Genomic DNA, 27907 nt, shown 5'->3' with positions numbered 1-27907 from the left:
AAACAACTACTTTGCACTCTTTCTCTAAGTCTGACATCCAGAATCTGGTTTTAGAGTCTGCTAAATTGAAATAAGACCTTAATAAGATACATAACATCTAGCATGTACAATTTTTAGCTGCCTCAGAACAGTCTAACAGAAAAAAATGTATATTTCCTTTTGAGACATTCAAAGTCCAAATATCTTTAGAGAGGGACATTTGCAGTTCTACCATTTTGACTTCCCCCTAAAACACTGAAAATTACTATTTGGGGCTATTGAAGTTACTAGTAGTATGTTCAAAACCAAATTAGCAACACATTTTCAGACAGCTTCCTAGTTGGGTGGGATAGAGGGCAGGTAAGGATTTCACTCACAAAACATAAGCTTACAATTTCCTAATAATAACTACTTAAAAAAGCAATAAATGGTTAGTAAAATGCTCTTGAGCCAAAAAAGACAAAAATAGACGTAACCCCTTCATTCAAAAGTTCTAACTGAATTGTGTATCTGCATTTCCATTATTTTTGAATGACAAAAGAAATGAGACTAACTGGTAGTGACAGTCAGAATGCAGCTATGATAATGCTGTGAGACAAAAATATTTGTTGTGGTATATTTAGAAAGTTACTTTTATTGCAGCAAAATCAAAGCCCTGGAATCATTGCAGAAATAAACAAATGCCTCTAAAATAAGCTGGTTCACGAACAGCTTCTGGAAATCAGAAATAAAGCCTTTCCTCATTAATGGAATTTAAAGTTTTCAGGCCTGATTTTCACACCTTGCCTTCTACTTCCACTCTTGAAAGTTGGTAAGTATTCATTCATATGTGCCTATTTCAGCACTACTCCCTGTGCGTGTAGGTATTAAAATATACTGACTACAAGTGCAGAATTCATGGCTGACAAATGTTCCATATGCTGTTAAAGCTAAAACATGCAGGTCAAAGCTGGGCAGAAAAATCATGTCCTGTGAAAAGCAAAGCCACCTCAGTGACTTAGCTATGGTTCTTAAGGAACGGCATCTGCATATATTCACCATCAAATATATCTCAGGATTCTCAGCACCAAAACCACTTGAACTAAAGGAGAGCTCCTTGAGCTGTAAATATTAGACTGGCATAATTGCTGAGGCCATCACTAAAGGGAAATGCCAGAATACTACACTGTTGTGTCGGAGGCTATGTCTAATACCAGAGTTAAGCAATAAAGCTTTGATCCTTCTGCCCCTGTACTCTCTGATTTGCTCACCTTAATAATATTTTTCTGGTTTGTCAACCTTGATTACTGTTTTTGGTTCTCTGTGCCTTAAATATTGAGTCTGTTCTGTTCTGGCTATGGTCTGAAGAAGTGGGTCTGTCTTACAAAAGCTCATCACCTAATAAATTATTCTGTTAGTCTTTAAAGTGCTACTGGACTGCTTTTTAGCTTTGATCCTGTAAGTCCTTGTGACCTGACCAACCATGAGTGCAAAACTGAGACACAGCCTTGCAGGTGTGAGGGGAAATGACATATGGCCACAGGTAAAGTTACAAAGTAGACAGTGAGCTGCACGTTCAGAAGAGGCACGTTGGGGTCACAGGCACAACAGATTTCTTAGGATAGCTCTGGCTGGGTTGCCCAGCTGTGAGGAAGCGGTGCTCCCCACCTGAAGAAGAACTACATTCTGCAGCCCAGGGCAGGACGAGAGCATCAGGGTGCCCCCTCCCACTCCACAGGGAGTTGCTTTTTCTTTTCTACTACTGGACCCCAGGACTGCTGCCTGCTTTACAGACCAAATGCTGAAGTGAGTTGAAGAGGAGACAGAGGCAACTCATGGGAGTCCAGCAGCAGGGAAGGTGAAACAGCCTCAAGTGGCAGGGACTGAGGAGAGCTCAGCCAGCAGCCAGCCAGGCCCTATTACTTGTAATATGTCCTTTATTTTAATTAGGGAGATGCATCAGATACAGTAATTGAACCCTCTTTTTAGAAGCAGTACATTCAAAATGTGGGCTTGAGTAAATGTGTCTAAAATTATAGTTGAATCATGGTTATTATGATTTGTAGGCTACACCCTAGTTTGTATAGATATTTCTATAGCTGTTGTTTCTGACCAAAGAATAAAAATTGCTGAAAGGAGAAAACTCCTTTGGAAGAGATTTCTACTTCCCTCAGGGAGAAAGATGTTTCCTTTTGGATTTCTGTTGTGCTGCTCCAACCACCCTTCCCGTGGGCTGATCTTTGAAGTTAAAAGGCCCACTTCTCCACCCATCATACATCTGACAAAGGGAATGTGGCAAACTTTGAACTTCAAAGATTTGCACAAGTGGAGTGGAGAGATGTAGTTGATAAAATAAAATAGATACCTTGTTAAAAAAAGGAGGACCAGATGGATCTCATAAAAAGTAGGTATTATGGTTCAGCCTACTACCCTAGACATTTGCGGAATTCCTACTGACAAGTATGCTGTAGAATGGCTGCTGTTTGGAATAAATCCTAACCTGGATTTTGTGACATGTCTTTTAAAAGCTCTGATCTGAATGATCAGCACAGCTATCATCATTTTGGTGGTAAAAATGGGATAATGAGGAGAAATATGGAACATTAAGTTAGCACTTTAATTCCCAGAAAACTAAAGCAATTGCTTAATGTGCTTGGAGCTAATTTTGTTTTCTACCTCGTCTCTGCAATATAGCCCAGTTAAACAGTAATTCTTCCAATGATACTGGGAATAATAGAGATTTATTTAATTTTCCTAGAAAACCAGGAAAGACATCAGTTGTTTCATATATGGATAGGACAGTATCACAATTATATTAAAAACAAAACAAAAGCTTTCTTCTGGCAATTGGTGAATGTGTCTTTTTGTCTGATTCAGCACTGCCGTCTTTATCTGCTACCACTTTTATAGCCCTGTTAGATTGGGAGGCAGTCTCAGTGATCTGAGCCAGGACCAGTTCATGCAAAGATGGTCCCTTCTGAAAAACTGTTTGCTTGGGACCTCTATTACAATTCCCACACCATCCCCACTTGCCCCAGTTACAGGAGAAGAGTTGGGGATCAGTCTCTCATGTGACAGGATGGGGAAAGAGTAAGGGACATTTTCAGATCTGGTGTATGTGGAGAGTTAGCGAGAGTGAGATGGGTGAGTGAAGGAGGTTCCTTATTAAACAGGAAGAAAGGGAACCTGGCAAAGGCTTTGAGAGGAGAAGGGCAAGGATGGATTCCTGGCCTAGTTTGTTATAGTACCTTGGGCAGTGAATCATTAGTGACTGCTGAGGGAGACTGTGCCCCCTAAGTCACACCTCCTGAAAGTAATGGGTTTCATTTGTGTCAACAGGCTAAATAGTTGACAACTCCATTTCCAAGTTATTAGCAGGGAGCACAGGGCCTTCTCTTTGGTTACCTGTTTTGTCTCCAACTCAGGGAACCATCTCTCCAGCTTTTTGGGAACCTGAAGAGGCACTGTCCATGTTCGGTGTCTCCCTAAACAGCTAATCCTTCATTTAACTTGTTGCAAGGGAGTTTCATATTCAAAAAATCTCAACCCCCCACCACCCCAATATGCATTCAAGTAGAGAATCCACCTCACTTGGTGCAGAAAAACCCCAAATCAATCTGAGAGAAAGCTGGTTTTGCAAACTCTTAGTACAGCACAAAACAACACACAATTCTTGATGCATTTAAGCATAGTAATGATTTTGAAAGAGGTTTATAACATTTACCAATCCCACCAAGGCCCAGATTTAACAGAGGGCAGAATCTGACCCGCATGTCACTTTGCAATTACAGTTTCCATTTACTTCAGTCTATTTCTTCTATCACTGAGAGTAAGGATTATTCACATGAGCGAGGGTTTGCAGCGCTGGGCCCAGTATATTTATACATTGTATAGACATACCTAAGACTCATAGGCTGCATCTACACTACAAGATAAAATCGAATTTATTAATATTGATTTTGTAACTCTCGAATGTATAAATTCAATTTTGACTATCCTCACCTCCCCACATGTTCCTCACAAACTCGACTTGTTGCTGCCACACTAAATTGGCAAACATTGACTGTTGCAGTAGTGCATTGTGGGAACCTCATCCCTGTAGCATTCTGGGTATGCTTGCTGGACTTAAGACATCATCTTCCCACATTGAATTTCCCTCATTCCCTTCCTGTGTTAGGCATTTTTCTTGTCAGAAAGAAGGAAAAGTAGGGCATCCACAGAGATGGCGAAGTTAACAGCAATCTCTTTCTTCTGTAACTGAATGATCAAGGATTTCATAAAAACCAGCAAGTGTGTGTCTTCTCAGCTGGCCATCCACTGACTGTACCCCCTCTCATGATTGCATCCAGTCCCTGAAAATAATACATGGACCCTGAAAAGCTTGAAAGAGTTGCTGAGGGAGGGTATTTGGCTTACCAGTTCATTATACATCTTCTGTGCACAGTCTGTGTTCTCAGCTGGCCATCCCCTGATTGTACCCCTGCCTGTGATTGTAGCCAGTCCCTGAAAATAACACAGGTACCCTGAAAGGTTGGGACAAAATTAGAAGAAAGAGGATAGAAAAGGCTAGGTTTTGTCTTCCCTCTTCATTACACAGACATTGCCAACACAGGGGATATCAGTGAAATCTCATATACTGAACTTGTAACGGAATCAGGAATCTCAACTGGCCTCCACCCACTGTTCCCTGTGTTTTGAGGGGGGTCAAAGCATGAAGAACTAGGATAGCAAAGGTTAGGAAAAAGATTTTATAACTGAAATACCAAAGATTTTGCAAAAAGCAGCAGGTGTCGGCAACAGGCAGCAAGTCCCCGAAAATATTTTTGCTGAAGGACAGGCTGTGTTCTGTGGCTGCAGAACCAGTTGAAATGTTCCACCACCCCTGAATATCTTAGCCAATGGGGGAGACTCCCCCACCCCAGCTGCAGCAAGCCCCCATTAACAGCCAAGAGAGACTTCCCCCTGGCAGCACCAATACCCCGGTTCATTGCTGGAGTGGGGGAGGGGGTCAGTGGGGGGCCAGTTGAAGTAGTCCCCCTGAATATCTTAGCCACAGGGGAGACTTCCTCATGGCAGCTGCGAGCACGCAAAATGCTTTCCCATCCTTGGAGCCCTAAACTGTGCACAAGCCAGGACATGGTACTGCCTGGCAGGGTGGTCAGCCCTGAATGGCAGGCACATCTTTTTATTGGGTCGGGGGCTACCCACGTGATGTGGCTGAGTATGGGAAAGACCCTGACTGCAGGGCACTTGCTGGGGAGGGAGGGGAGCATATGCACAAAAGTAAACCCCCGAGAAGAAGTTTCTCAACCTTTTATGCAAGCATGACCCCCCACAACAGCCTTGCTGCCACATGTTGCAGGGCAGTGACTGGCTGGTGCCAGGCAGCACAGAAAAAAATATCAAGTATAGAGACAGAACCACATACTCCATGCTGGGGCTATTTGTAATTGGTAGATGCACTCACAGGCTCTCATACAAACATGCCCTCACAGCCACAGGCTTCCTGGTCTCAATTTGAAATTCATGGTCTTCCTGTTACCTTATTCTTGTGTACCTGGAGAATAGCAGCCAGAGCGGAGCACTGTGGGGCATTGTGGGTTGCATATGTGACGCTTTTGGAGGTTAACACATTCAATTTTAAGATGTGGGACTTCCTCACTGGCCTTTACTTGAACTATTGAATTCGAGCTTGATGCTACACCCACCAGGTACCGACGATATTATGATATCGATATTAGTGCTCCCTAAATTGAGCTAATGGTATTTAGAGTGAAGACAGTCATGGTAATATCAAGCAAACTGCCTTAAATTCGATTTTTTCTCATAGGATAGACGCAGCCATAGACTTCAATCTTCATAATCATCTAGTCCTCCTGTATGTTGCAAGCCACAGAACCTCACTCACCAACTCCTATAATAGGCCCATAATGACTGGCTGAGTTACTGAAGTCTTCAAATTTTGAGTTAAAAACTTCAAGATGCAGAGAATCCATTATCTCTGCAGGGATCGTGAATTATTTACTCCCTGAATGGAGATCAATTGCTGTGCTGCGTAAGCAAAGAATTTTGCTATCTACATTTTAAATGTGGTGCAAACTTTGAAATATTTCATCACAGATTTCAGGGTACAAGCTAACTTCAGTGCAGATTCGCACCAGATACCATATAAAGCCAGTTGTAGGGTATCTGTAACAGGGTTTCCTTGCTAGTATCTATCACTATCTCAGAGAATGTTGGTGGTAGTAGTTTTCAAGATTGTTCTTACCCTGGTGGGCACTGAGAACAAACCTCCATGAAGAAGCCTGCAATTCAGGTAAGGACTGGGGAAAGCTTGACTATAGATTTTTGAATTGGCTTCATGTTGTTCCAGACGTGCTATAACTCTTGTTTCGATGGAGGGCTAAAGTACCCAGCTCCCAGTGAGACAGAGACTACCTTTCAATGAGTAAACTTAAGGACAACTGTGTACTGACAGCAATAGGTAAGCAACCTTGCCCAAAGTCGAAGGCCTCTGAAGGAAGAAAGCTGCATTAGGGAAAAGTGAGCTCATGATGTCAAGCTTTTCCTTTGCCAGAGGAAGTGTCCTGTTAGCCAGCATTAACCTCACACAGATCAGCACTAAAGTGTCATGGCCAGAAGAAAACAGACCACATGCACATTCAGTACATCTTCCACCCAGTTTCCACTTGTGGGGTTCCAATGTAGTCCCTGGTGAGAAAACCAGTACCTTTGTTCTTTCAAGGCAAATACTCCTTGCAGCAATGGGTGTTAGCTAGCATAAGGAAGTACACTTATTACCTCTGTGCATTTAGTGAACCTAGACCAATGTCTTCTTTTCATTCTTGGGTTACTTTAGAACCTAAACTGCTACAGTTTTTATTTATTTCCAGATAGCTCAGGGTTAAGTCCATATATTTATAGACTGTGGAATCTTATGAACTCTTTAATATCTAATTCCATGTGCTATAGTTATTAATGCAAGGGATATGCTGCAGTTGAATTAAATTGGTACAGCATGAAGTGTGAATTTTGTGATGTATTTTAAACTCTATGTTGGTGAATTGTTTTCTTCTGAGTGGGCGGGTCATGCTATAAAAAGACACATTATGTTTCAAGGTCTGTCTCAATTTGAAAAAATATATTTACAGAATATAAACTGAAACAAAAATGTCTTGAAGCGATGGAATAAGGATGGTATCAAAACAAAAAAAACCTCTATTTTTAAAGTACAGCACTGAATGTTATAGAAATACTAGTGGAGGCAACCAGCTGCTGAGAAACAATACAGGAAAGACAGAAAGATAAGGCCAGAAAAAAAAAAGTGGAACAAAGGAGGAGCAGATAAAAAGAGAGTGGAAAAAACAAGAAAGACAAATATTTTGTGTGAATTGTGTGTCAAATGCCTCAGTAACAAAGCCTAGCACCGTGGTATAATTATATCTTCCTAAAACAATCACTTTGGGGGCTCATTTTTTTCATGCCAGATCTCAGTTCAAAGGAAATATTTTCTTACAGAGCTGTTTGGGGTGAATCTTGAGATATACAACTATAAAGCACAACTGTTACGTCTTATCTTTTGTAAGCACATTAGGTCAGGCACTATCCTGTTTTATATGTTTGTAAGGAGACAAACACAATGGGACTCCAACCTGGTTCATCTTTAGGTGCTACTGAAACATTAATATTAATGTCTCAATAAAATAAATGCCAGCAATAGTAATAGTCAGAAAGTGTTTCAGTACACTGTTAAATCAAGGCCTAAGGTACTATTTAATGTAAATTTAATGAGTCCCATGAGAACAGGGTTTGTAGACGAGGACTACATACCTGAGGAGAGTTTATGAAACTATGACAGCATGATTGGCTGATTTTTTTCAATGTTAACACTCCTCATTGCTGGAGGTGAATTTCTGCTTCTGAGGTGTGTCCTACCCACACATGAGAAAGCCACACGAAACTAATTCTGTTAAACTTCCCTTGACACAAATGGGTCAAGTAATAGCTTTATATACCTTTATAAATCTCATGTCAAGTTCTACTGTTTGCTTTTGCCTATCTGGGTTTTGATACATGGAATCAGAAACAGTTCAAGATCCTTCAGTATTGAAAACACAGCTAGAAAAAATCACTCTGGCTGGGCCTACACTACAGTGTTTTGTCGACAAAACTTTTTTTTTTGACAAAACTCATGGAGCGTCCACACTACAAATGCATTCTGTCAAGAAATTGTGGACAGAATGCAGCAGTTTTCTCAGGAGAGTAAAGTTGCTCCCGTATGAGGCATAACACCTCTGTCAACTGATTGGGTCAACAAAAAAGTAGTGTAGACGCTCCAGGGGGCCCCTCGGTTGACAGAGAAGGCTTCTGGTTCACCAGGCAGCCTTGTTTGCAGAGCCTCCAGTTGGCTGTTCTGTTGATGGAGGGTTGGGCAGTCTAGCCACTCTCTGTTGACAGAGGATGTCAATGGGGGAGCCTCTATTAGGTGTGGACACATTCTGCCAATAGAGGTTCTGTTGGTCCATATGTCTCGCCAGTAACTTCTGTCAACAAAACTCTGTAGCGTAGACCCGGCCTCTGTGTATGGCCAGATTGTGCCATGACCAAACAGACCAACAGCTTTCAGTGTGGAAAGTTTCAAAGGCAAAGTTTCTGCATTGAAGGTGGCAAAGGTCTGATACAATAGTTCCTACTTTTGTAGATATTTGTTACACCAGTTGCAGGTAACAACTGAAAGCTCGAGGAAAGCTTTGGGCAGGCGGCAGGACTCAATGACATCCTGAGGTTTCTTCCAGCCCTAGGATTCCATGATTCTATGATATTACAACATCTTTTCTGTACTGGGAAGGCAAAGAACCTCAAGCTGTGCCTTTCCATTGCAGATTTATTATTGCAGATAACTTTTACAACTGTAAAACTACAAACCATGTTTTTGCAGCCAGTGGTAATAATTATGGCAGCATGTTGTGGTAATAATCTACATTTTCATTCTCAAATGGGAACACTCTACTGTATTTCTTTTCAGTCTAAATGCTATAAGCCTTTGATTGCTGCCAGATGCTGTAGAAAAAGCATTTCTTAGTTATCCTAATTTCATTTCTGACAAGACTAAACCATACAGCAGATGAGGCATATTTTATGGGAACCTCAGAAAGCCTATTTTTACAGTTTTATATATATAAAACTGTAAATAAGTGTAATTCTTGTGAAAGGGGCTAGGCTGATAGCCCTGGATACAGATGTTCTGTAGCCACATCACATATGGGTAAAATAATAGGAAGCTACTGTGCCTTGTCTATTCTTTAGTGACTGCCTCAGGAGGCAAGAGGAGTTCATTCTCCAAGATCTTTTAGACTTTAGCCACTTTGCTGTAACTGTAAATGAGAAGATCAGCTTGCTTCAACTGAAACTGTGGTTATAAAACAAACATGTAAACAAACTACCACATAATAGCTGCAGTCTGAGTAATAGACTTTTCTCTTGGCTGAAGAACTTTCATGCTTATTTGGCTCAGCCTCTTTCAGTCCCTGGTACATGGGCAAAACACTTTAGTTACTAAATAAGTCCAGATGGATTGTGATTTAGGCATAAAATTGCTTCCTGGAAATAGTTTGTGTTAACCCTAATTATTCTACCATCACTTAATTCTTCATTCCTCCACAACCCCGAAGTGGTTTCTGAGTGGATAGCACCAACTCTAGGTAGCCATTGCTAATATTTTATCCTTCTTTTCTCCTACTCCTTTCACCCTGGGTGATTCCTTTCCTTTGCCTTGTTATCTTTTTGCATAGTTATTCACACTGGCTTTCTTATTCTGAGATATGTCCAAAATTCAGTCTAAGGCTCAAGCGTTAGTAAAATACTCCTAGCCCCTGCCTTCTCTAAATTGTTTATATACTTCTACATGAGTAGGAGGAAAATGTTTGCTGCTGTCTAGTTTGGCAGTGTGCTAGTTAGCTGTTCAGTCTTCGAGAAGAACATTTGAAGACATACTGTCCAATTTATAAACCATAAGAATATTTACCTTGATTTTTATAGCTACTTCATCTCCAGCCACCCTTTCCATTGTTCCTAGTCTGTGTCTTTCTCTCTAGTCCACGTGCTTCCCTCATAAAATGTGTTTTTGTCAATTGCTAAGGGAGAGAGCTTTGTCAAAGCACAGAGAACAATGATGGAGGACCTTAATATTTAAAGAGCACTTCACATATTCAAAATGCTTTACCATCATTGACCAGTGAATTCTTACAACACTCCTATGAGGTAAATAGGTGGGAAATACTAACATCTCCATTTTAAAACTGGGGCATAAATTAAATAAGATGCTGAAGATAGGGTTGCCAGCATCCTACTTGCAGAAAACCAAACATCCCTTTCTTGTTCCTTCCCAGAGGCCCCATCCATGTCCCACCCCTTGTCTGAGGTCCCACTCCCCCACTCTCTCCATCCTCACTCCTTCTGTTACTCAGTCTTCCCTGCTCTCACTGACTTTCATTGGGCTGCAGCATGGGGTTGTGGTGCTGGAAGGGGTATGGGCTCTAGGGTGGGGTTTGGACTCTGCGATTTGGCCAGGGATGAGAGGTTTGGCATGACGGAGTGGGATCCAGGATGGAGACAAAGAGTTTGGAGTGCAGGAGGGGTTTTGAGGTGTGGGATTCCAGTGGCACTTATCACATCTCCTAGGAAGTGGCCACCAGGTCCCTGCAGCCCTTAGGTGGAGAGGTCAGGCAGATTCCACATGCTGACCTGGCACCTGCAGGCTCTGCCCATGCAGCTCTTACTGGTCAAAGTTCCCAGCCAATGAGTGCTGTGGAGCCAGCATTTGAGGCAAAGCCAGCATGCAGAGCCTTCCCCAGCACCTAGGGGCTGTGGGACTTGGCAGCTGCTTCTCGGAGCAGTGCAGAGCTGAGGTAGGTAGAGACCTTGCCAGAGCACTGGGCCTCTGTTGTACTGTTGACTAGACTTTTCCTGGTCAGCAGTACCATTTGGAGCTACCAGGATCCCTTTTTGAACAGATGTGCTGGCTGAAAACCAGATGCCTTACCACTCTATTTGAAGGCCACATAGAAAATCAGTGGCAAAGCCAGGATAAAATGTCTTGATTGTTATTCCTAACCCCTTCCTCCTTCTTACTATTCTGCCCCGTCTTTTTACTATACTACCTGTGCATTTGTGCAGCACACTTTAAGGAGCATATACTATGGTACACATGATACTAAAATTTTCAAATAGGGTGCTGACAAAGACCACCTGAAAATCAGCAGATTCTGCAGTTGGTCTCCTAAAAATATTTAAAGTGTTACCTTCAGTTGAGTTGATGAGTGAAATTAGAACAAAATCAATAACATGCTTTAGTACTAGCCTAAAGATCCTCAGAGAGCTGCTGGTGACTCATGGAAAACATTATATAAAGAGTCAGTTCTGCTTAGAATATAAAAAAAATAGGGAATTAGGGAAAGCCACTTTTTTCATAAATGAGTAACTACTTTGCCTTTTAAATGATACTGAGTGGGTGGAGCTATCTTTCATACCCAAACTAAAATCATCAGAGTCCCCTATAAATAAGACATAACTTACATTCCTCAGTGACTTTTTCACCTCGCATCCATCTGTCAGGCCATGTGGAAGAGTTCTACATCCGTGCTGTATTTGAAATGTTGCATCTTTCAATAACTCCACCCACCTCACAAACTTCCTCTTACACCACGAAGGAAGAAGCTTCTCCCATTGACTGCTTTATGTTTGATCCACACATTTCATATACCTGTGTCTCAAACAATGGGTCCATTCTTCAAGATAGCACGGGAATCTTGATAGCTGAGACACCTTCCACTCTATTGGTCATATGTTCAACTCATCTTCCATGCCACCAGACATTGCCACAAGACTACAGCAATAGATACTTGTTTCAGGCACAGGGAACACTGAGTCACTGGTGGTTTTCTGACGTGTCTTCTCTCCTCCAGGACAGATTTCCTGTTGCAGAATGAAGGCATATTGTCTGCTTCACCAGTATACTCTAGCACCCCTCTGGCAATGCTTACTTTCTCTGATCCTGAATCATTTTTCCCTCAAAGTAAACTTCCCAGTAGTTGCTGCAGACCATTAGAGGGGATTCAGGAGCTCTGCTATTGTTTCTGAAGAATGGTCAATAACCTGACATTACCAAAACTAGCAATGTCAAATGGTCTGAGCAGTGTCTGGAATGGGTCTTTGGAAAGAGGAAAGTCTTCTCCAGTACTAATTTTTTAGGCCACTGATGAGAATAAAAATACGGATGTGAACTCTGCCTTTAGACTCTTGTTGTTGTTTTCTGAAATGCCATATTAGAGCACTGAAGTGTACAGCCAGAAAAGGACTTGCGGTTACGTGAGTGCTGCCATTAAAATCAAGTACTTTGCTGGATTGGAGCCCATGTTGAAAGATCATTGAGCAGTGGGAACCTATAAACTGGACTGTATCAATACCCAAAATATGGAAAAAATACTTTCAGGGAGCAGAAATTTATAGCAAATAGAAAGGTAATCAGATCTTGTTCATGTTTCATGCCCTTAGAATCTTTCAGACTTATTATTGCGGAATCACCATTGTTGAATACTTCCTTTTTCCAGTTCTTAAGAGCTTTCCAAAATCAGTTTTACAGGCTTGGGATATGAAAATATAGATAAGCCTCCAGTGCTAATCTCCAACCTTTCAGAGGTTCACCAATCACCAGTATTATGAATTCTATGTTAATATTTAACAGTGTCAGCTAATATAATGTAATCCAGTTAATATAAGAACTGTCCCATTAATCCTGTCACTGCATAGTGAGCGTGGGGGTGGGGTGGGAAGGTGTAATTAAGGAAAAAGAAGGGAAAGCTGGCTTTCTGGGACACTGAAAGAATAGCTGCCAGCTGAAACCAAGGAAAAGACTGAGAAAAACTATGTAATGAGTTACAGACAACCGCATGCACACAGAATACATTGTTAAAATTAACTACCCACTTTTTCGCTTTTTTCTTTCAACATACCTCATAATTATGGTATGGGGGGGAGACAGGGGGTATGTTTTCATAATATATCTGCTAATCATCATATGTTCACATGTATACTTAAGTGCTGTGTTTTCAACCTTGCAGGTCAGCCCAGGCCCCTTTAGTAAGACAAAAAGAATTGCAAAATTTACATATTCTACTTATGAATTAGAGAAGGCATATTAGAAATGCTCACGGGAGCTAGAAATCAGGAACAAACAAACACACACACACACGTACACACACACAAAGAATGATATAAGAATTGTAAACTAACATATCTGTTCTCCCCTGATATTGTTCTGGTTTCATATAAGATCTTTTTAAGTAAAATTCAAGCATACAAAAACAAAGATAGAATGTGACAGAATTTCAAAAAGTTATATGCATTCATACAGCACTGTCTACATCACTCCTTAATTAGCAACCAAAATGCAATGAACAGATTGTATAATATACCACACCAGTCTGGTTCCTGCACTTTCTATTTCTGCATAAGCAGTCTGTTTAAAGGACCCCCTCCAAGCATGACTTTTCTCTTTCTATCATCCCTGAAACATGCCACTTCACATATACCAGAGCCTGTAGTAGCTGGCATTACTAAGCAGTGGAAAGGGTATTTTAATTTACTATTTAACATGTATTTTTCCTCTACCTGGGATATGAAGCCAAACTGCTGTTAGCTAAAATGCCTTAGTCATTAACTGCAAGTACCTTTTTAAAAGCATTCCATTACTCCCCCACTGGGAAATTTCTGAGTTTATTACAAACTCAAAAAAAAAAATGCTAGTAGTAGTACCTGAGTGCTTAAATTCTTGTGGACAAAGGGGTTGCTATTTTCCATATTTTTTGCAGATTCCCCCTTGTATTAGAGTGAATAAAGGAGTAAAAACAAAGGTCAATATGTGTAACACTCACTTAGTTCTTAGCTTTAAAGTAAAAAACAAGAAAACAAAAAAATCTGCATTCAATTCACTATACATCCCTCATAGGTACACACACTCAAAGGACTGGAATCATATTAAATATACTTGAATGGCAGATAACTTGAAATAAGACCATATACAAGTTTCCCCTAGTTAGAAAGGAAGGATCAAATACAGCTCTCTCTTTAGTAATTTAGGCAAAACTATTGAAGTTAGTAGGATGAGAGTTTGACTTAAGCTGTGTTATACTCTATCATGTTTGTAACGCTAGGGCTATGTCTGCACTAGCTCCCACCTTTTGAAAAGGAGATGCTAATAAGACACTTTGGCAGATGATAATGAGGTGCTGCAGCACCTCATTAGCATAATGCTGGCCCAGGCGATTCAAAAGTGCCACTTTTGAATCACATGCCCCCCAGGTAGATTGGGGCCTTTCGAAAGGACCCCCCAATCTTCAAAAGCCCCTTATTCCTAAAACCAAATAGCAATAAGGGGCTTTCGAAGACTGGGGGTCCTTTCGAAAGGCCCCTGGCTACATGGGTGGTGCACAATCTGAAAGCGTCACTTTCGAATTGCTGCAGCTGGCATTATGCTAATAAGGTGCTACATATTCACAAGAGCACCTCATTAGCATCTGTTGAAGTGTCTCATTAGCATCTCCCTTTCAAAAAGTGGGGGCTGGTGTAGATGTAGCCTAGCAGTTGGAAACTTATATTCCAGTGAATATCTTTTCAGTAGATGAGGCTTTATGTGACAAAACTTTAAAAATAAAAAATAAAAAGGATGAACCTGTTCATAAAAAAGAATAGGAAAGAATTTAAAACATAAATGCAATGCTTACAGTTGTATCAATCCAGATTAACTCCCTTCCTCTCCCTAATCCTCAACAAGTTTTCACACCTTTAGCATCTTATTAGATCTAGTAATTGGACTGATGGAAAGTTATGAGTTAGATTGTTCCTTTAACATATAGCCATGTATTGAGTGCTGTGGAGGGATTGTTTGTGACAGGACATATGGTCCCTTCTTACACTGTTGGTGTAAGGAGGTATATGCAGGCTTCCTTAGTCTTTAAATATCAGGTTCAGCTTCCACTGATTTCAGCTGAAATGGTGGGGGGCCATGGATGAGTATTTGTCACACTCCCTGTCAGTATTCAGACTGGGACATGGAAGATAATATTCCCACCAGCTGACCAAGTTGGACCATGAATTCATCAACATGAATTCTGGTCATGTTCTACCTGAGGGTCCATGCATATATGCAAAAAAGGAAGAAGAGGAAATGACATCTTTGTAAGAGGAAGGAAACTTGTCCTTAATTCTTCCTTTTGGTGAAATTCTGTCCTCATTCATAATGAAGTCTGTGTATTTGCATGGATTACTGAAATGGATTCAGTCATTCTTCATAACAGTGAGTGTGGGAATGGATTGGTAACTACTCATCAACCCCACAGGATTTGTATGAACAGCGCAAGAATCTTCACTCTCTCTCCTCCTCTTCAGTGACTACATGGGATCTTTTGTCATAGGTATGGTACATCGTGACTCTGTTGCCAGTCTGTCAGTTGTCATTTTGCTGCCATTATAAAGAGAGCACAGCTGCTGCAAGTGAGTAACAGCTTCATCATCAACAATCACGGGCTCAGCACCCGTTGGTGTCCAATGCCTCCCTCACTATTTCCTCCCATGTTTCCCTGTCCAGTGCGGAGTGGCTTAGTTTCTGCGGACTCGCTCCACACCATCTAGTATATGATCTACCCATTTTCTGTGGGGTCTGCCTCTCCTATTTGAGGCATCCGTTATGCTGAATACCAGGGTCTTGACTTTTTACTCATCATTCATTCTGCAGATAAGCACAAATAGCTGTAGCTTCTGCTCTATAACCTTCTGCAGTAGGTTCGTTTTTGGCTGGATCTTCCTATATAATTCCTCATTGGTCACCTTCTGCATCCATCCTATTCTCAGGATCTTTCTATAACAACTCCTCTTGAATGCCAATATCCTTCTCTTTGAATCTTTCATTCTCACCATGTCTCACATGCTGTACAACATGCTGCTGGATACACATGATTTCAAGATACTCAGCTTTGTTCCTAAGCTAATTGCTTTGCTTTCCAGATCTTATCCATCACCACCAATCTTGCTCTTGCTTTCACTATTCTAGTTGCTGTTTCCTTCTTACAATCTAGATCATATATCATGTTGCTCCCCAAATACGTGAACTTCTGTACATTCTTTAGTTCGATCCCATCTACACTGCTCTTCCTTCCTATTTTCTAATCTCCATAATACCATTGTCTTCATTTTATTGATATCCATAATCAGTCCGTACTGCTTCCATTCCTCATTTAGCACCTGCACCGTTCTTTTCTCTCCATCTTCCTCGATCATACCTATATCATCAGTGAACTTCCAGTTAATTCTCATCGCATATACCAATATCCCTTCTACCTCTTCCTTGATCTTGTCCATTGCGGTCTCTAGGTGCATGATGAAGATACTCAGTGATATTGATTATCCTTGTCTTGTTCCTCTACTCATTCTAAATCAACTTCCACATGTTCTTAACGTGACCTCTGCATTGTCGTTGATATCCTTCAACAACTGTACCAGTCTGCTACCCATTCCGTATGTCTCCAACATCAACCAAGTCACTTTCTGATCTATGCTGTCAACTGTCTTCTGAAAATCAACGACATAATTGTAGATGTTCTTGATCTTTCATTGAGCTTTCTCTGCTACCAGTCTTAGTGCCAATATCTGCTGTATGGTACTTCTATCTTTCCTGAATCCCACTGGCTCGTCTGCTTGATGTTCTTCTTTCTGTGATCTCAGTCTCACCATGGCTACGTCTACACGTGCACGCTACATCGAAATAGCTTATTTTGATGTAGCGACATTGAAATAAGCTATTTCGATGAATAACGTCTACACGTCCTCCGGGCTGGCAACGTCGACATTCAGCTTCGACGTTGGGCAGCATCACATCGAAATAGGCGCTGCGAGGGAACGTCTACACGCCAAAGTAGCACACATCGAAATAAGGGTGCCAGGAACAGCTGCAGACAGGGTCACAGGGCGGACTCAACAGCAAGCCGCTCCCTTAAAGGGCCCCTCCCAGACACAGTTGCACTAAACAACACAAGATCCACAGAGCCGACAACTGGTTGCAGACCCTGTGCATGCAGCATGGATCCCCAGCTGCTGCAGCAGCAGCCAGAAGCCCTGGGCTAAGGGCTGCTGCACACAGTGAGCATACAGCTCCTCAGGGGCTGGAGAGAGAGCGTCTCTCAACCCCTCAGCTGATGGCCGCCATGGCGGACCCCGCTATTTCAATGTTGCGGGACGCAGATCGTCTTCACGTGCCCTACTTCGACGTTCAACTTCGAAGTAGGGCGCTATTCCCATCCCCTCATGGGGTTAGTGACTTCGATGTCTCGCCACCTAATGTCGATTTCAACTTCGAAATAGCGCCCAACACGTGTAGCCATGACGGGCGCTATTTCGAAGTTGGCGCCGCTACTTCGAAGTAGCATGTACGTGTAGACACGGCCCATCAGTATCATCATCAGTAGCTTGCCTAGATAACTCCTTAGGGCAATCGTTCTGTAGTTCTTGCACTACAATGCACTTCCCTTCTTGTATATTATCACTAGCATGGATCTTGTTCAGTCCTTAGCTGCTTTCCCCTCTTTCCATGATATGTTCATAGTTGGTGTATTTCCTGAGTAACACCTGGATGAAAATAAGTACCTCAGAATGAACCAAAGCAGGAGCTAAATTTGGGAGAGAAAAAAGAAAACCCACTGTCTCTATTCATCAAAGGGTTTTGATGTACCTTTGCCAGATTGATAGTCAGGAACTTCATGGGTACGTCCCTCATGCAAGGTGTGGATGTAAGAGCAACAGTGAGAAATGCCTTCTTTCACCTTCATTTTGCCAGGAGGTTGTACTCCTTCCTCCCTAAAGAGTGCAGAAATAACTGCTGGTTTGAAGACAAGGGCTGGTTCAGAAACTAGATATAGCAATGTTGAGTGTACAGTGTGTACTAGGAACAACAACCACAGAACAAAGCAATCACACATCATGATCCTGACTACTTTAATTATGACATATCCTTTTACTTACCCCTGTATCTGCTGTTGACCATTCCACTGTAGACTGTTTGGGACAGGGACTGTGTCTTCCCACATGCACACAAGTGACTCACAGATTTTGTTACTAATTTGAGTATTCTGAGTAGAACTGGACAAAGAAAGTCCAAAGATTTATGGGGTCTCAGTTGGTGTTACACCAGAAGCTCAGAATGCAAGCCAAGGTGCCTCGGTATTGCCAACAACAAGCATTCAAAAATCAGCCCCCCTCCAAAAATAACAACAAGTGGCTTTAGAAAAACACGAAGTTTTATTCATTTAAAAATAAAGGGTTGGTTTTATTTGCCTTCTGCTTTTGGGGCCTCTATGATGCACTTGCTTCACATTTTTCAAGCTTTGCTCCTCATTGTGTGCTACAAATGTGCTTTTTAAGAAATAAAAGCTGATATTATAAAATAAAATATGTCCAGGAGCTGGTCTTTAAGATAAAGACCGACTACCCCAAAACTTTTAATAAGATTGTGCATGAGCATGTACGTTGGCCATTTAGCATATTTAGTGAAGATTTCTTTCCTACAATCCTGCCTGCTGCATCACATTTTACTAATGAATTACTACTGTAATAGAATAATAAATTATCATAGTTTTGAAAGAGCTAAGGTGCTGCTACCTCACAGGTTGTTTCTCTGTTCATGACTAAATGAAAGAGATGCAGTGCTCTGGGACAAGGCTTCTCACAAGGTACGTCTACACTGCAATTAAACTCCCTTGGCTACAGCCTGGGTCAACTGCTTCGGTCTTGCAGGCTTGAACCACATTGTTGTGTAGACATTTGAGCTCAGATAGGAGCCTGAACTCTGGGATTCCATGAAGGGAAAGGGCCCCAAAGCCCCACCAGCCTAAGTCAGCTGACTTGGGCCAGCCACAGCTGTGCTGCTTTTCTTTTATACAAGTGTGGACAATCCATGGCCAAGATAGAGCTTGTGAGACTGGGCACAAGTCAGGTACCTAGAAGGAGAAGTATTCATATTTGTGCATTCGGTTTACCTTGAAGAGGGAAGTTTCTACCTTTATAAATGGCTTCCCCATTTAAAATCTTTATCCCAGTACAATGGTGGTGGTGGCTCAGAGCCCTAGGAAGTGATAGCCGTGGGTGTTCCCTGCCCAGGGCCCTGGGAAAGCAGCAGCTGCTGGCGTTCCCCACCCAGGGACTCAGTGAAATGGTGGCTGATGTCACTTTGGCCCCAGAATCCTGGGAAAGCCATGGCAGATGCCGGTGCTCCCAGCCCTGGAGCCCTGGGGAAGCGAGGCCACTTGTGAATAATTGAATTTGCAAATGTGGCACTCACAAATGTTGAGACCCTACTGTTCTATCTCATTTAGTGGACTCAACTCTAGAATGACTTACTGGAGGAAATAACACTTTGGCTACGTCTACACGTGCACGCTACATCGAAATAGCTTATTTCGATGTAGCGACATCGAAATAGTCTATTTCGATGAATAATGTCTACACGTCCTCCAGGGCTGGCAACTTCAACGTTGGGCAGCACCACATCGAAATAGGCGCTGCGAGGGAACGTCTACACGCCAAAGTAGCACACATCGAAATAAGGGTGCCAGGAACAGCTGCAGACAGGGTCACAGGGCAGACTCAACAGCAAGCCACTCCCTTAAAGGGCCCCTCCCAGACACAGTTGCACTAAACAACACAAGATTCACAGAGCCGACAACTGGTTGCAGACCCTGTGCATGCAGCATGGATCCCCAGCTGCCGCAGCAGCAGCCAGAAGCCCTGGGCTAAGGGCTGCTGCACACGATGACCATAGAGCCCCGCAGGGGCCGGAGAGAGAGTGTCTCTCAACCCCTCAGCTGATGGCCGCCATGGCGGACCCCGCTATTTCGATGGTGTGGGATGCAGATCGTCTACACGTGCCCTACTTCGACGTTCAAGTTCGAAGTAGGGCGCTAGTCCCATCCCCTCATGGGGTTAGCGACTTCAATGTCTCGCCACCTAACGTCGATTTCAACTTCGAAATAGCGCCCAACACGTGTAGCCGTGACGGGCGCTATTTCGAAGTTGGCGCCGCTACTTCGAAGTAGCATGCACATGTAGACACGGCCATTGAGTCAAGTCTGATCATTTTTCACTGTTTGCCAAAGATCTCCTACCATAATCAATTCCAAGAAAATATACAAAGACACACATAGGATTGGCCTTACCAGCAGGTGACCACCTAGTGCACAATGGTTGGGGGACCTCTAGGATCAACCTACTCCTCCCAAACATAGTCATCCCAATGCCTCTTTAGCCCTAAGTGCTATACTTGGAGACAGAGAGGAGCAAGACTAGCGGTGTCATAGCCGAGGACTCCTGCTGTGTGCCAGTCTCCAGCTACTAGTCTCAACCCGACTGGGGAGGGATGGGACTTCCCTTTACTCTGCATAGGCCACTGGTGGAACTGGGTGGGACCCACCTCCAGGAATCTCCACCCAGCTGCAGAAAGCTCTGACCCTGCCACACCCTGTTCCATTACAAACCAACAATGGGAGTCTTTTCATAGGGAACTGCCCCCAGTCCACCTAAGTCTCCATGCCTTTGGACTCAAAGTAAGGGGCTGATATGCAAGTTTGCCCAGTGCACCATTTTTCCCTAAGGCCTTCACTGGCACATAGAGACTAAAAACTGTAACACAGAAAAATAGAAGGCAAGATGCCAACAACTTGAAAGGGGTGAAGACTTAGCCATGACAGCAACAATAGACAATGCTGTGCAAATCTTAATTATTGTATTAGATGCTTATAAACTAAGTTGATGTATTTCTTAAATAATAGGCAAGTTAAACATTAGTGATGCTAAAGATGGTGTTCTAAAATGCAGATATTTCAACAAATAAGGTCTCCCTGTCAGAATCTGTTTAAAAGGATCTCTACACATCCAAGTTGAAGGGTATGACTTCTTTGCATTGGCATTTTAAGCAATGCACTGTATAGAATCCAATGAATCCTCTGGGATATCAATTTAATTAACAAACAAAAGGTATTAACACAATCCAAACATTAGCAACTGAGCAGTATATGATATGATGGTATTATATGTTTCATAATTTCCTGAGCAACAATTTAGAACAGGGTTTGTGATTTGACAGATATATATATGTGTGTGTGTGTGTGTATATAAAATATTAGGTAACAGTGTTATTATATTAACAAAGCATATATATGCAAACTTTTACAAATCAGATAAGGCCCACTCTATTTCTGACAAAGGTAACTTTAAACTTGCAAGCAACATTTCATACCAGGATTGGACAAATTAACATGAGATTCAGAAAAAAATAAGAAATGAGATCACTTCATCAATACAAAGCATTGCCATAAATTAAAGCAATTTGTGCACAAAAACCCTTAGGGACTGTTGCGTAGACTGAAAAACATTACACAGTTAAATGCAAACATGATAGGATTTACATTCATATATTGTATTTACATTAGAAAAAAGGAATTAAATCATTTGTAGGCCAGTTTTTCAGTCTGAAGTAATCGTAGTGTAAGCTATTTTTGCTAGTCCTTTGGACATACCATGAAGTTAAGTGCCATGATAAGGTAAGAGCCTGCGGTCTTCCTTACAATCCCAATTCTTTTAGGAAAATGCAAAGAATTAAACAGAAGTGGGAAGTAACCTTGTTAAACTAAGGGGTTCTAAATAATATGAGGAAGGGCTGAGCTTCCAGAAGCTATTACAGCTTCCCAGGATGACAGAGTATTCTTGCAAGTACTGTGGGGAAGGACAAGTCCTGGCTGTCCTGCCTCTTGACAGAGGAAATAAATCACCCTGCACACTTGAGGATACCTTTGCAGGCTGCATGCTGGGAACTTCATTACACAAGCTGTGCCACATATTACTATTCATATTGCTGCTGATTGGACATAGTCTCAGATCTGTAGCCTATTTCTGTCATAGTCTTAGGGGAAGGAATCTGTTTTCTGCTGAGACAGATACGGGGCTTGGAAAGGAAAGGGAAAGGAAAAGACACTGAGCAGCCAGGAGTTCTTACTCTGTATAAAAAGATCCCCTTGACTAATGATATGTCTAATCCACACTAACCCTGCCTCATGGTTCATGAAATACAGTCATATTGTCATGGTTTTCATATCCCCTTTGATCGTAACGCAATTGTTCTCAAAGTGAACAGTTTCTCACAGAAATCCCAGCTTCATTAGAAAGATAGAAAGTTCTTCCCCACAGAAGGCTTCCTAGTGCATTTTTATTTTCCCGTTGTTACTAGTTTATAGTGCAGCTGCATGCCTGTCAACAAATACATTAAAAACGTTAAAATAAATTTGCAAGTGAATTAATTGGTGGTGTTTTTTGCTTAGAAGACGCAATTCTAAATCTAATCTAATTTGGATACATTGAGCCAAAGAATGGTGATAGAAATGGTGAAGCTTACGAGGCTTTACTCCAATGTGTAAGAATAAACTGGTACAATTTAGACACTGAGGGAGCAGAAAGGCAAGGTGGTAGCAGGCAAATCAACCAACAGGAGATATAAGGGGAAGAGGCCTGCTTTATTACATATGTCCTAGCACTTACTGCCTCCTGTTTAATTGCCTCTCCTTCCTACAACCCCTTCTGCCGGTAAGCTGAAGCTATACCTGACCTCACTAATGTGTGCTTTACACCACTTGTTAGCTGTCCACCAATTTGGTTCCATTGTGTTCATGAAATGCTCTGTAAATGAGTATCTCATAATGTATGGGCTGGAAGCACAAGAGTTGCTACAGTGTCATTTTTGAAGTCACAACATAAAGTTAATGAACCAGATGAGACAAAATTAATGAAGACAGCCATTAGCAAACATCCTGGAGACTGAGCACAGAAGTGCAATTTCCATAGCTCAGGATTTGTTTGAGGAGGGCAGGAAGGGCAGGATGGGTACATAGTGACACAAACATGCCATTTTGGGTCCAACAGTAAAAAAAAAAAGGAAAAAAAGAAAACAAAAAAGGATTCCTACTGAAAAGCTCTCCCACCATTACTGAATTTGGTTTATCCTTGTAATCACTTATAGGTATTGTCCTCCCTATCTGAATTCCCATTTGGCTACACAAAGTCTTTGTTCCCCATTTATTTGGATATCCAGGATTCTACTGTCTGCAGAAATGAGCGTAACGTTCTCGTCACTTTACGTGACACCCTAAGCATTGTCAAAGAATTGGATTATAGACTGTGGTGTTGACAGTTGCTAGAGGCCTGGGGGCAGGCTTACGAGGGGTAGGGCCAAGGGCCAAAGGGGCTAGGTTTAGGGCAGTCAGCCCCCCCTACTGCTCCCCCTACTGTGCTGCTGCTATGGCGGCTGAAGCTCCAGTCTCCTTTGAAATGTCAGGCCTGAGGGTAACTGCCTCCTTTGCCCCCTCCTCCTTCCCCTCCACTCCATTGGCAGGCCTGATTATAAATGCTCATTTGGCTAAACCATTCTGTAGGTTAACAGAGGATGAGAGGAGGGTACTAGTCAGGGAGAAAGAAGGAAAAGATATAAAGTTTATATCTGTTTTGTTGTAGTGATGTATCCAACATGTATATAAAATATAAACAACCAAATCTGCAAACCTGGCAGTCATCTATCGGACCCAGCAAAAACTTGCATTGGAACTTGTGAAAAAGCATCTGCAAGAACAAATTGGTTAGTAAACCATATCTATCCATTTTCTAATTATTTGACTTACATGTAAGTGCCCATTAGGTGATTCAAATATGCATATACCAACAAATGAAGTGAATTTATTAAATCTGACTTGTTTTGTTAATGTAGTATATATACCATATGCCTTGCTAAAATAGAGATGAATACTGTGTAAAAGCTGCAGGAGCTAAGTAAAGAGGACACAAATGAGGCAAAGTGTCCTCTCTCAATCTACAAGTCATCAGTGAATCATGATGTGTTATCATAAAAATATGATTCATTGTGACTTTGGGTGGTGATCTCTCATGACTCAGCCATGAAATTACCAACAATGGGAACAGTTGCTCATGAACCCTGAATGAGACAGTAGCAAACTATGATGTGCTTTTCTTGTAAAAACCATCCTGTCCAAGTAGTTCAGGCAAAATGTTGTACAACTTAAATGCAAAATCTGTGCCTTCAAATCACTTCACCTTTTGTCAAAGTATATGGATACAAGCAGAGTTACAATTAGGAGTATATTTTCTCCTTGAAGTTTTGGGACTTGCTGTGCAAGTCTTGTTTGAAAACACTCATTATGCACATAAATTCACACCCCACTTTAGTCCATATAGCGTACATGATGCATTGTATTGAAACAGAATTTTATATTCCATGATAATTTTTAAACCATTAAATTCTTGGCACTCTAGTGTAGCTATAAAGTAGAATGATGCTACAGTTTAACGAGTTCTTTTTTCTAGCACAGCTCTCCTTTCCCTGTGAATTGCAGAAAACTTCAGACAATTTTTTAAGGAAACTATTGCTGGTTTCGGTAACATTCTTTACACTTTGTAATGGCAATTATCTGCTCCAGTCCCCTGCTTACCTTAATTAATGTCTAATTTGTTAAAGAAAGAAGTGCTTTCAGCTTTGGTATCAGGTACCAAACAAGGCAGACATAAACTCTTGCTGATGGAACAGCTTTGGGTTTATTCATTAGTGCCAGGAAGACAATGAATGAGGAAAGGTTGTTCAAAGATAACATTTAACTGTTTCAGATAATAAAGAGCGTTTTCTGTGGCCTTTAAAAAAAAGGACAATGTTTAGGCATATTATATATTATGCACATACTGATCATGCACATTTACATAAACTACTTTCTCTAATGAAGCATGATCACAATACATGGTGATGTTGTACAATGTAAAGGTTGAATCAATTTGAGACACCTTTCATAACTCACTTATGAGTAATATTGTTGAACCAAATTCATGCTGCAAAAATCTTGATTCTGTGCAACACCAAAACATATTTCTCAAAAATACACTGATCGTATTTTAAACATTCCTGATCTTTTCAGAAATAATTTCATTTTCAAGCGTTCCTTATTTTTCAGTATATGAATTTCATCTGGTAGAATCGTTAAAAACAACAGAAGCTTTCTAACTATACCCATACTGTACGTTTATTGTATCGATCAGGATTTTTAATGACAAAGCAGTGATACTCTCATTGAAGGTTGCAAGCAACAGGTGTCTCTTTAATGTGTCTCCAGCAGCTCTTTGCAGTAACAATGGCTTTATTGTATCATTAAACAATTATATGATCAACTTGCACAAAGTTATTTACTGTAAGTAGTCTCTCTCTCTCTCTCACACACACACACAAAATGTTTCCCCTATCAGACTGGTTCACATGGGCACTACTATAGTAAATTAAACAATACCTTCACATTACTGTGGGTCTTTTGGATAATGCTGATTGATAGTTTAGCTCCTGTGCCATTGAGGCTTGAGTATCACTGTTACAGAGTACTGCCAGATATGGTCCTCAGGATCTGATCCAAAACCCACTGAAGTCAGTCAGTCATAGTCTTAGATATACAACAGACTCCTAAAATAATTAAAGGTCCAAAGTTCCTATTTAGGTATGTAGTGTAAGTAGCCTCATTTTCAAAAAGTCATAAGCAACTAGAAGCTCTTATTAAAATCATTGCCTTCAGTTGGTAGTTTGTGTCCTCATTTGTGTTTGTACAGTAGTTGGAGCAATGGGATTCTAGCTCTGTCATATTAGAATATTAGGCTCCTTACTTGCCTTGACTCTGGGTGGATCCCATAAGAAGTGGTACATCTCCCCTACAGCTCTCCTGCCCCAAGCGCTTGCTCTGCAGCTCCCATTGGCCAGAAACCATGACAATTCGAATTGCAGGGGAGAATGGGTGCCCAATGATGAGGCAGCACAGAGAGTCGCCTGGCTTCACACTTGCCTAGAGGTCGGAAGGGAGACATGCTGCTACTTCCAAAAACTGATTGAGGTAACAACCCCCTGAGACCTGCACCCCTCACCCTCACATGCCCCAAACTTCTGTCAGAGCCCTGATCACTTTCTGAACCTCTCTGCCTCAGCCCAGGGAACTCTCCTGCACCTCAAATCCCTCATCCCTTGCCTTGCCCCAGATCCTGAACCCCCAGCTGGAACTCTCACCCACCCCCACATCTTTTTCCCCATGAGAGCTCAGTTTAAGAGCATTTCATGAGGGACCTTGTTAAATACTTTAGTAAACTCTACATACACCATATCCACTGGATGACCCCCCCCATAAAATTCTAGTAGATTGGTGAGGCATGATTTCCCTTTACAAAAACGATGTTGACTCTTTCCAATTTGTCGAAGTGTGGGATAATTCTAAATCTTACTATAATTTCAACCAGTTTGAAGTCAGGCTAATCAGACTAAAATTGGTGGAATCACCTTTGGAACACTTTTCAAAAATTGGTGTTACATTAGCTATCCTTCAGTCTTTGGTTATAGAAGCTGATATAAATGATAGATAATAGACTATGGCTAGTAGTTCTACAATTTCACATTTGAGTTCCTTCAGAACTCTTCAATGAATATCATCTGGTCTTGGAGACTATTTAACTCATCAGTTTGTTCAAAAGCCTCCTCTAATGACACTTCAGTCTGGAACAGGTCCTCAGATTGTCACTTAAAAAGAATTGCTCAAGTTTGAGAATCTCCCTCATATCCTCAGCCGTGAAGACTTATGAATTAATTTAGTTTTTCTGCAATGACCTTATTGTCCTTAAGTGCTCTTTTTAGCATCTTGATATCCCCACTGGCTATAAGAAGGGTTGCTGTTTCCGAAGTACATAAAAAATGCTATTACTTTTTGAGTTTTGGCTAACTGTTCTTCAAATTCTTTTTTTTTTTTGGCCATCCTATTTTTATGCTTCAGTTGCCAGAGTTCATGCTGTTTTAGATTTTCCTCACTAAAATTTAACTTACACTTTTAAAAAGACTCTTTTTTTGCCTCAGTGCTTCTTTCAATTTGTTGTTTGGCCCCAGAGGCACATTTTGTTCTCTTAATATATTTTTTTTAATTTGAAGTATACATTTAAGTTGAGCCTCTATTATGGTGTCTTTCAAAATTATCCATGCAGCCCGCAGGGATTTTAACTTTTGGCACTTTGCGTTTTAATTTCTGTTTAACTAACCTCCACATTTTTGTGTAGTCCACCCATCTGAAAGTAAATGTTACTCTGTTGTGTTGCTGTGGTGTTTTTCCCACCACAGGAATGTTAAATTTTATTGTATGATGGTCACTATTTTCAAAGCATCCAGCTATATTCACCCCTTGAACCAGATTCTGTGCTCCACTTAGGATTAAATCAAAATTTGCCTCTCTAGTTGGTTCCAGAACTAGCGGATCCAAGAAGCAGTCATTTAAGGTGTCAAAAAACTTTCTGTCTGCATCCCATCCTGAGGTGACATGTTCAGAGTCAATCTGGGGGTACTTGTAATCCTCCATTATTACTGAATGTTGTATTTTTATGTACTCTCTAATCTCCCTGGGCATTTCACAGTCATTATCATCTTCCTGGTCAGGTGGGCAATAATGTATCCCTACAATAAAATATTCTTACTGTTCAAACATGGAATGACTATCCACAGAGATACCATGATAGATTTTGGTTCATTTACAATTTTTACTTCGTTTGATTCTATGCTTTCTTTTACATATAATGGCACTTCCTCACCAGCATGACCTGTTCTGTCCTTGCTATATATTTTGTACTTGTTGTAACTGTGGTCCCTAATCCACCAAGTTTCTATGATGCCCTTTAATATCAATACCTTCATGTTGTATAAGGCACTCAAGTCCACCATCTTATTTTTAGACTTCTTGCATATGTATATAAGCACTTTAAAAATATGTCCCTTTTTAGCTGTCTGCCATTAAAA

The sequence above is a fragment of the Carettochelys insculpta genome, chromosome 5 (genome assembly GCF_033958435.1).
Source record: "Carettochelys insculpta isolate YL-2023 chromosome 5, ASM3395843v1, whole genome shotgun sequence".
NCBI lineage: Eukaryota > Metazoa > Chordata > Testudines > Carettochelyidae > Carettochelys > Carettochelys insculpta.
The sequence above is the reverse complement of the archived record's forward strand: the minus strand, read 5'-3'. Positions refer to the sequence as shown.